Raw genomic sequence first — 9123 nt, forward strand, 5'->3', positions numbered from 1 at the left:
TAGGCAGATCACTTCTCTGAGTCAGTTTTCTCAACTAGAACAGTGACTTGAACAAGTAAGAAACTTTTATTGTGTTAAGCCATGGGGATCTGGGGGTTGTTATAACCCCTGCTGTTAAATGATCCTAATGAACAAGGATCATGGTCCCTGCTCCTTCTTTGTGTACCTAGACCCTCCTTTTCCAGTTTTCTCTTCCTTGCAATTCCTGTCTCCCTCCACCCATTCTAGCTAGCAGCCTCATTTAACTCATCCCAGAACAGGCAGGGAAGAGGGAATTTAATTTTTCCTCAACTTTTTATTTTGAAAAATGCCAAACCTTCAAAAAGTTGAAAGAGAGGGTAAAATTAACACCAGTGTATTTTTCCCTGAAATTTGCCAATCATACAATTTTGCCATATTTGGGCTTCTTTTCTCTTCGTGTTTTTCTCTGTCTCTCTCTCTCTTTCCCCACCTCCCTCTACACACACACACACACACACACACACACACACACACACACAGTTGCAATCATCCTGACACTTCACACGTAAATACTTTATCATGTATCTCCTTAGAATCACCCTTCTTTTAGGGAACAATACTCACTGGGGTAGGTAGTGGGATGGAGGGGAGGGACACTGGGTGGTGGGGAGGATGGGGAGGGATAACAGAAGGAGAAATGCCTGATGTAGGCGAGGGGTGGGGGATGGAGACAGCAAACAACCATGGCATGTATGTACCTATGCAACAATCCTGAAGGATGCAGGATGTGCACACGTACCCCAGAGCCCAAAGAACAAAAAAAGAAAAAAGAATCACCCTTCTCCTACATAACCACAGTGCCATTAACTTACACATAAAATTTCAAGCATTAATTAAATATTATCTAACAGTCTATCATCAAATTCCCCCAGGATACCCAATATCATCTATAGAATTTATTTGATTGAGAATCTATTGCATTTGGCTATGTCACTTTTAATTTCCCCCACCTTTTCCTAGTTTTTCATGTCCTAGAAATTTTTAAGGAGTCCAAGTCAGACAATTTATGCCTCACAGCCTGGATTTGTCCGTTTCTTCATGATTACATTCAGGTTAAACATTTTTGGCAAGAATATTCCACAGATGCTATTGTACTTCCCACTGTATCCATTAGGAAATACATAGTGCCAGTTTGTCCTATTGTTGGTGACACTAAATTTATCACTAGCTTTTCCCATGATAAAAATATAAATGTTTTCCTCTGCTGTTAATAAGTGATTTGATATACATTTGATAGGATAAATATGATCTTTTGAGAGCTTGTAAATATCCCATTCCTCAAAAGCCCTTTACTGAATGGTTTTGGCCTCCATTGGTGATCTTTATTTGAATCGGTTATCACATTGGGAACTACAAAATGGTGATTTTTTCCCCTAAATCTATAATTCCTTGTACATTTGCTAGCTGGCATTCCTCTATAAATAGGAGCTTTATCACCCCTCTCCATCATTTATCTCTCTCTCTTTCTCATCACTATGGACTCACAGACACTTTATGATTTCAAAGTTTTATAATTCAGTGCTATTCAAAGTCAGGTCCATGGATCAGCATCACCAGCACTGCCTGCGAGCTGCTTAGAAATGTAAATTCCTGCTTCTTCCCTCCCCACCACCCCAGACTAATTAATCAGAATCTTGGTTGGGGGTAGAGGGTATCCAGGAATTTGTGTTGTCACCAACACTGTTATACAGTCTTCACTCAGTATCCATGGAGAATTGGTTCCAAGATCTCCCCAGGATATCAAAATCTGATGATACTCAAATGCTTGATATAAATGGCATAGTATTTGCATGTAACCTACCCACTTCCTCCCACACACGTTACATTATTCCTAGATTACTTACAATACCTAATACAATGCAAATTCTATGTAAATAGCTGTTATACTGTATTGTTTAAAGAATAATGACCAAAAAAAGGTCTGTACATGTTCAGAGCAGATACAGTGTTTTTTGGAATATCTTCTGAGGTTGCTTGAAATCACAAATATGGAGGGCCACTTTAATTCATTTCTAGTATTATTCTTTTTGATGCTCAAATTGTTCCAAACTTTCCAGGGAGAAGCCCTTTCAAACCAGTTACTATGTTCTATTGACATGTCCCTACTAGTTTTGAGTACTTCCTTGTTTGGGGGAATACTGAGCTTTTCCAGATTTACCTTTCACTTTCCCTACTTGGCCACCTCAGACCTGGAATTAACCATTCCTCCAAGGAGCCCTGGTTCCTTTTATTGGGGAATGGTGTTTAGAAATCAAGTAAATGTTAACTGTGTTCATTGTAACTGAGGTGTCACTGCATTATAGAAAACAGGAGAAAAAGATAGGAAAAGTGGAAAAAGTATACATATTATATGTACTTTTAAATATACATATTTAAACTGGGCATGGTGGTATGTGCCTGGAGTCCCAGCTACTTGGGAGGCTGAGGCAGAGGATTGCTTGAGCCCAGGAGTTCAAGGCTGCAGTGAACTATGTTCGAGCCACTGCACTTCAGCCTGTGTGACAGAGCAAGACTCTTTCTCAAAAATAAAACAAATAAATATATTTTATATGTATGTTTAAATATATATATATATTTTTAAGGATAATACTAATACCTCCAAATTGAATCTACACTATAGGATTTTTTCTTATCTTTCCCTGTTTCTTATTTGTATTCCTCTTTTACAAAGAACTCTGATTCCCCAAAGCACGAATAAATTTGCTAATTTGTTCTATCCCACAATACAACAAAATATTTTCAGACTTGCTATACCAACATCACCACCTCTAATAAACCCACTCAGGAAAGTTTAAGATTTCTTCTTAGTTCTTTTTGTCCTTATTTAGAGTGCTATGTTCAAACATTACTTGAATTAATTTGTTGTGCTTTTACATTTCTATGCTGTTGATTTTAGATATTTGTAAAGTTTGACTCTTCTTTATCTATTTGAGTTAATTATTTTTATTTTGAGTTTGTATATTATTTACATGTCTGAAAAGTCAAAACTATCTAAAAAGAAATATTGAGAGAAATCTTGCTCATATCCCTTGCCATTCTACCTATTCCCAACCCATATGCACTTCCATTCATTTCTTGTATTTCCTTCCTTTATCTTTGCAAAAATAAGCAAGTACATATAACCATATTCTTATTTTCCCTTCTTTATTATACAAAAGGCCACATTTTATATACACAGAAGAAATTATTTTATTATTAAAGAACAAGAAAGCCTCCTTATACATCAAACTGATTCTTATACATCTCTCCTAAAGTTATACATAAGGTATAATAAAATACAACATTGTATTTGTAAGTCAGATTAGACTTTCTTGCACTTTAAAGCATTTTTCCTCTCCAGTTTAATGTACCTACTTTAGTTGCCTATGAATGAGGAACATGAGAGACTGTGATGACGATACCAGCTTCTGTTTACAATGGGATAACCCCTAGTTGCCTCATAGTTTTATTTCTGCTCTTGCTTTAATAATGTATTTTACATATACTCTAAAATTTAGTATAACAAACGCACAGAGGCCAATTTGTAAAAATCCATATATAGAATATATAAAATACATAAAATAGGTAGTTGTATGTAGGTGACTAGAATTCTGTATAGTTCTCAATATTTTCCAAAGTTTCTACAGTGAGCATGTGTTACTTTTATATTCAGGGATAATACACTTTTAAAGGAGCTGTTTAATCTTCATAGTGTACATAAAACACGAGTGGACAATCATATATGGCCTTAGAACTGTCATTCAAATGCATCAATCTAAAGTATGAGGAAGTCCTTTTAAAGACCAGAAGTAGTGCAATGTATAGACACAGGGGGGCACTGTAACCAAGAATTAATAATTAAAAATCCAATAACCAACACAGTTAACATGTATTGAAAATTCACCATAGTCCAGGTTCTGTTCTTAGCATTTCTATGTATAATCTCTTTGAATCCTCACATTAAATCTGCGGAGGACCCTTATTATCCCCTTTAGTACAGTGAAGAGATCTGAGGCTCAAAGCTATGCAGCCACCTAAAATTGTGAAAAGCATTTATCGTGGTCTTTTATACATAATCAAGCTTCCACTATCAGTGGTTTGGTAAGAACTCTATACTGTACTTCTGTGCAAAGGTTTAGTTCTCTCTTAAGCTATGGCTCGTTTCATATTATCAAATGCTTTCTCAGCAGGCGCGGTGGCACACACCTGTAATCTCAGCACTTTGGGAGCCCAAGGCAGACAGATCACTTGAGGTCAGGAGTTCGAGACCAGCCTGGCCAGTATGGTGAAACTCCATCTCTACCAAAAGTACAAAAATTAGCTGGACACGGTGGTGTGTGCCTATAGTCCAGCTACTCAGGAGGCTTAGGCAGAAGAATCACTTGAACCCAGGAGGCGAAGGTTGTGGTGAGCTGAGATTGCAACACTGCATTCCCATCTGGGCGACAAGAGTGAAACTCTGTCTCAAAAAAACAAAAAAAAAAATAAAAAACCAATAAAATCAAATATTTTCTCTATTGCTCTATTCAAAGTCTAAGAACAGCTACAGAGCAGAGAATGGATATTTAATAAAATTTGTTTTTTATCAGAACTATATCATAAAATTACAGAAAGTTAGAAAAATGGTTAAATAAAACTATTAGCATTTTTCTGCATCTTCTTGCAGTCTTTATTCTTCTTCAATGTGTATATATTCAATATATCATTTAAAATTGTATTTATTTCTTAACAGGTAAATAAAAATTGCATATATTTATGATGTCAATGTGATGTTTTGAAATATGTATACAGTTTGGAATGACTAAATTAATATATACATTACCTTATATACTTATTTTTTTGTGGTGAGAACATAAAATCTACTCTGTTAGTGATGTTCAGTTATATAATACATTGTTATAAACTATAATCACCATGAGCTCTTGATCTCATTCCTCCTGAGTAAAATTTTGTATTCTTTGACTGATACCTACCTGCACCAGGCCTAGTAATCACCATTCTACTCACTGCTTCTATGAGTTCAACTTTTTAAGATTCCACATTTATGTGAGAGCATGTTGTATTTGTCTCAATATATCATTTTTGATAATTTGGTAATTCGATTTTTTTCTTCTATCATCACATTCACATATTATGTACCTTTACTGTGTTATATATCTTTCAGAACTATCAATTTTCAGTGTTTTATTGGTTTTTTGTTTTTTTTTTTTTGAGATGGAGTTTCATGAGGGTTGGAATCAACTTCTTCCAAACTCCTGTTAATGTTGACATTTTACTTTTAGGTCTTGTTATTTAAGAAATATATTTTGTAAAACTATAGCTGCCATAGATACTGATTTCTCTGATGAATCTGGGCAAAGTACATTGAAAGCCTTCTCGAAAGGGTTCACCGCTCTAGGTGCCATTAAGAACATTTGTGATTAGTGGAGATTAAAATGTCAACATTAATGGAAGTCTGGAAGACGTTGATTCCAACCCTCATGAATGACTTTGAGGGAGTTAAAGACTTCAGTGGAAGAGATCACTGCAGATGTGGGAGAAATAGCAAGAGAACCAGAATTAGAAGTGGAGCCTGAAGTTGTGACTGAATTTCTGCAATCTCATGATCAAATTTGAATGGATGTGGGGTTGCTTCTTATACATGAGCAAAGAAAGCGGTTTCTTGAGACAGAATCTATTGAAATTTCCTTCTTGGGAGAGGAGGAAAAGAGAACTCTAGAGCTCCTCAGAGTGGCAACTAAATGCTGCATCTGAAAGCAAAAGAGTAGGGTGGGTCACATCTACTCAAACACCTCACTGCTCCGGGGCCAGGAAGCATTATCCCATTATGTGCTGGGTAAAGGTAAAATTGGAAATATTTGGTGAACTGGAAAATCGGAAATATTTGGAAAATATTGGAAAATTGGAAATATTTGGTAAAATGATTATTAAGCATAAATAATATTTACTAATTGAACTAAGGAAACAATTTGAGTAAGTTAGAGGTCATTTAAGGAGGACTTACCTAAGAAAAACAGAATAAGGAAGGAATAGGAGGTGGAGTCAGTGACTAATTGGGCATGGCAGGCATGAAGGAGCAGAATGACAGCAGATTTTCAGCCTGGATGATTATAGGAAGGGTGATGCCAATAAAAAGACAAGGTGAGAAGGTGAAAGCTTGGGTGTGTGCCTATGTGTGTGCTTGTCAGGATGCAGGTGAGACAGCTATATTTGGCCTTACCTTTTGCTTGGTAAGATCTATTATCTTAGTAGCTTCAGGCCTTTTGCTCAGTATACTCTGCTTCTCCTTTGTGTTGAGTTACTAGAGACCCAGCGAGAAATCAGAATAGGTCCCTGCTCTGGGGTGGATGGACAGACTCCACAGACAAAAAGCATATTCAGGAATTTTAAGGATATGTAAGGTGTTTTATGTACATTACTTAATTTAATCTTCAAAATATCTCATGAGTAAAATATGATTATGTTTCCCTTAAAGAAAAAGAATTATTAGACTATCTAGAATTCAGCTCTGCTGTGTAATCTTGTGCAAGTTAGTTCATCCCTCCGAGCCTTTGCTCTCTCAATTTTAAAAGGTGAATACGCCCTACCCTGATGGTCATGAGGACTATGGTGTTGTGAAAGGTCCAGAGAGTCCACCAGCACACCGCCCTGAGGTCCTTTCACCCTGCCAGGGCCTACCATCCAGAGAAAGGGGAGAGGGGCACCTAGCCCCACCCCTGGCCCTTGTAGCCAGGTGATGTCACATCCCTCACCCTCCACACACTTGGGGCTGCCCTTGAGCCTCGGCCTACAGAGCAATGATTAGCCTGGCCCACACAGCGCCCTGATGTCATGCTCTACCAGCTGCTGCTGCACGCTGATGCTATCACCCTGTGGGTGTTCTTACCCTCAAGGACCCAGAAACTAGTTTTCTAGAAGGAGAGGCAGGCTCCAAGAGCAATGGGGCTTGTGTGAAGTCGATGTGACATCAGCCTAGTGACCAATAGCTCTGGCCAACTTATAGGGCCATATCTAAACCTTGGGGGCTCCTTGTTGATGGTTGCACTGAGATTGTATGCAATAGGGATCACTTATTTCCACAGAACAATGTACGGGCTGCCTCTCTAGAGGGGTAATGGAGGAACACCTTGATCTCTAATCTAAAGTTTTAAGAAGAGTTGTATACATATGTTGCCTCTACTCATTTCCTACTCACTCCTTAACCCATTCCAACTGTTAAAGATTATTTCTAAAAGGTAAAATCTGAAATCTATGCAAATATACAAACATAAAATAAACATGTGTCAATTAATGAGTTAATTAATAAAGGAACCAGCTGTGAATCTAAAATAAACAGTAATGAGACTGACTCTCCAAAACAGAGTTAACTCGAGAATAGCAAGGAATTATAATTTGGGATATGGGTTCTATGTCAGACCACAGATGCATCCAAAGGGGTTTGGGTAAGAGCAGGTTTTTAAAAGAAGAAAGAATTACAGGTAACCTACTTTGAAACAAAGCCATTGGTTACAGGGGCTTGTTGCAGGAGTTGGCATTAGCTTACTAGTGGAGACCGCCATTGTTAGGCAAGTGTCCTTGTGCAAGTGGCTTATCTGGTATACTGTGATTTTAAGGAATTCCTTGCAATAATTTCTGTTCCAAACATAGGTGCCTGAGGGTTTCTTCTCCATGGCCTCCTGGCTCCATCTTATTAGAGTTTGACAAAAGTGACTCTGTTTTGACACTGATAACTTCACACAGTAAGACATTATGACTGTCTCAAAGAATCTTAAGAAGCACATAAATAGGGAGTAATATTCTAGAATGAATTTCCTTCCCCAACCTCTCTCTCATCCAATGAATGAACAAGATCTTTTGACTCAGCTTCCAAATTGGATTAATATTCTCTCCAGCTTCACAAACACCATCTTAGTCTGAGAAAAATCATCTGTAGATCCAACTATTGCCTTCCAACTGGCCTCACCTTCTGCCCCCAAATCTGTTTACTAGAGTTTCCAAAGTGATATTTTTTAAAAAAAGAAGAAAAAGAACAACACTAAATTAGATCATGTTGCTTCCCTTTGGAAAATCTTCCAAGGACTTCTTTGCTTGGAGATTAAAATCCACTTTGTGCTTGCTTACAAGGAAATACGTGATCTATCTGTGCCTCTTCTCCAACATCATGTATGACTCTGTCTCCCCACAGTGCTCTAGGGCCTTCTGCTTAGAATGCTCTTCCTCCCGAATTTTCCACTGTCATCTCCTTTTCATTTTTAGATTTCAGCTTGAATATTGCCTTCTCAGGTCTTTTCAGACCCTCCATTCTAAAGTGGCCACTCAATCATTCTTAAAACTCTAAATATCTGATCACTTTGATACAAGATTTGTGTATTGTCCGTCTCTCCAACCCCAAATAAAATGAAAGTGCATAATTCAGCAAGAAAAGCTCTGACTTATGCTGCTCACCAATGTCTTCTCAGCTCATAGGATACTTAATTGAGTTCAACATGTTATCTATTCATGAGTTGGGGTTTTATCACTTAAGTGAAGCAATTACTGTGAATATTCTTGCTGTTCTGATTTTGTAATAGTCAGGACAGGTAAAACATTTCCAACATTAAGACTATGCATGTATCCCAGACCTCGTTCTTTTCCCAGGTCTGGTTTTATAAATGCTGGTGATAAACCAGGTCTGATTTGTTATATGATCATTTTATGTGATCATATAATGGCTGTGATTCTAGGTTATCTTTGGTCAACATTAAAAAAAATGACAGTACAGCTAACATAATAACTTTTGCAAAAAATCAGTGGTAATTTGCAGACTGTTGTCTAAAGAAGGGATAACCAAAGTAAAGAAATTTGATGGTAGCAGTTGCTATTACATGAATTGTAAAAATTACTGTATATAAAAATTTAAAAATAAAAAATAAGCAGTTAATTGTCATTAACAAAAGGTCTAATTATTTAAAGTAAGTACTACCTGAGACATATTTACAAACTATATTTGATTATTTTATGTGAAAAATACTTTGGATTAAAGAAAAACAGTGTTAAAAATATTTTCCGTGCTTGATTTTTGAAGGATATTATCGAAGATGATCTTTTCAATGATGCTAATAGTTTTTTCTCTTTTAATTGCTT

The 9123-nt window shown here is 36.9% G+C and overlaps 1 non-coding gene across 1 annotated transcript; it reads left to right on the forward strand.

The window, feature by feature from the left end:
• Positions 1-8535: 8535 nt before the first annotated feature.
• Positions 8536-8666, forward strand: LOC135275962 (small nucleolar RNA SNORA72). The gene has a single exon (XR_010343543.1). It is a non-coding gene; the product is annotated as a small nucleolar RNA SNORA72 (small nucleolar RNA).
• The last annotated feature ends 457 nt before the right edge of the window (positions 8667-9123 follow it).

The sequence above is a fragment of the Aotus nancymaae genome, unplaced genomic scaffold, assembly GCF_030222135.1.
Source record: "Aotus nancymaae isolate 86718 unplaced genomic scaffold, 86718_ANA_hifiasm-v0.15.2.pri h1tg000019l, whole genome shotgun sequence".
Taxonomy (NCBI): Eukaryota; Metazoa; Chordata; class Mammalia; order Primates; family Aotidae; genus Aotus; species Aotus nancymaae.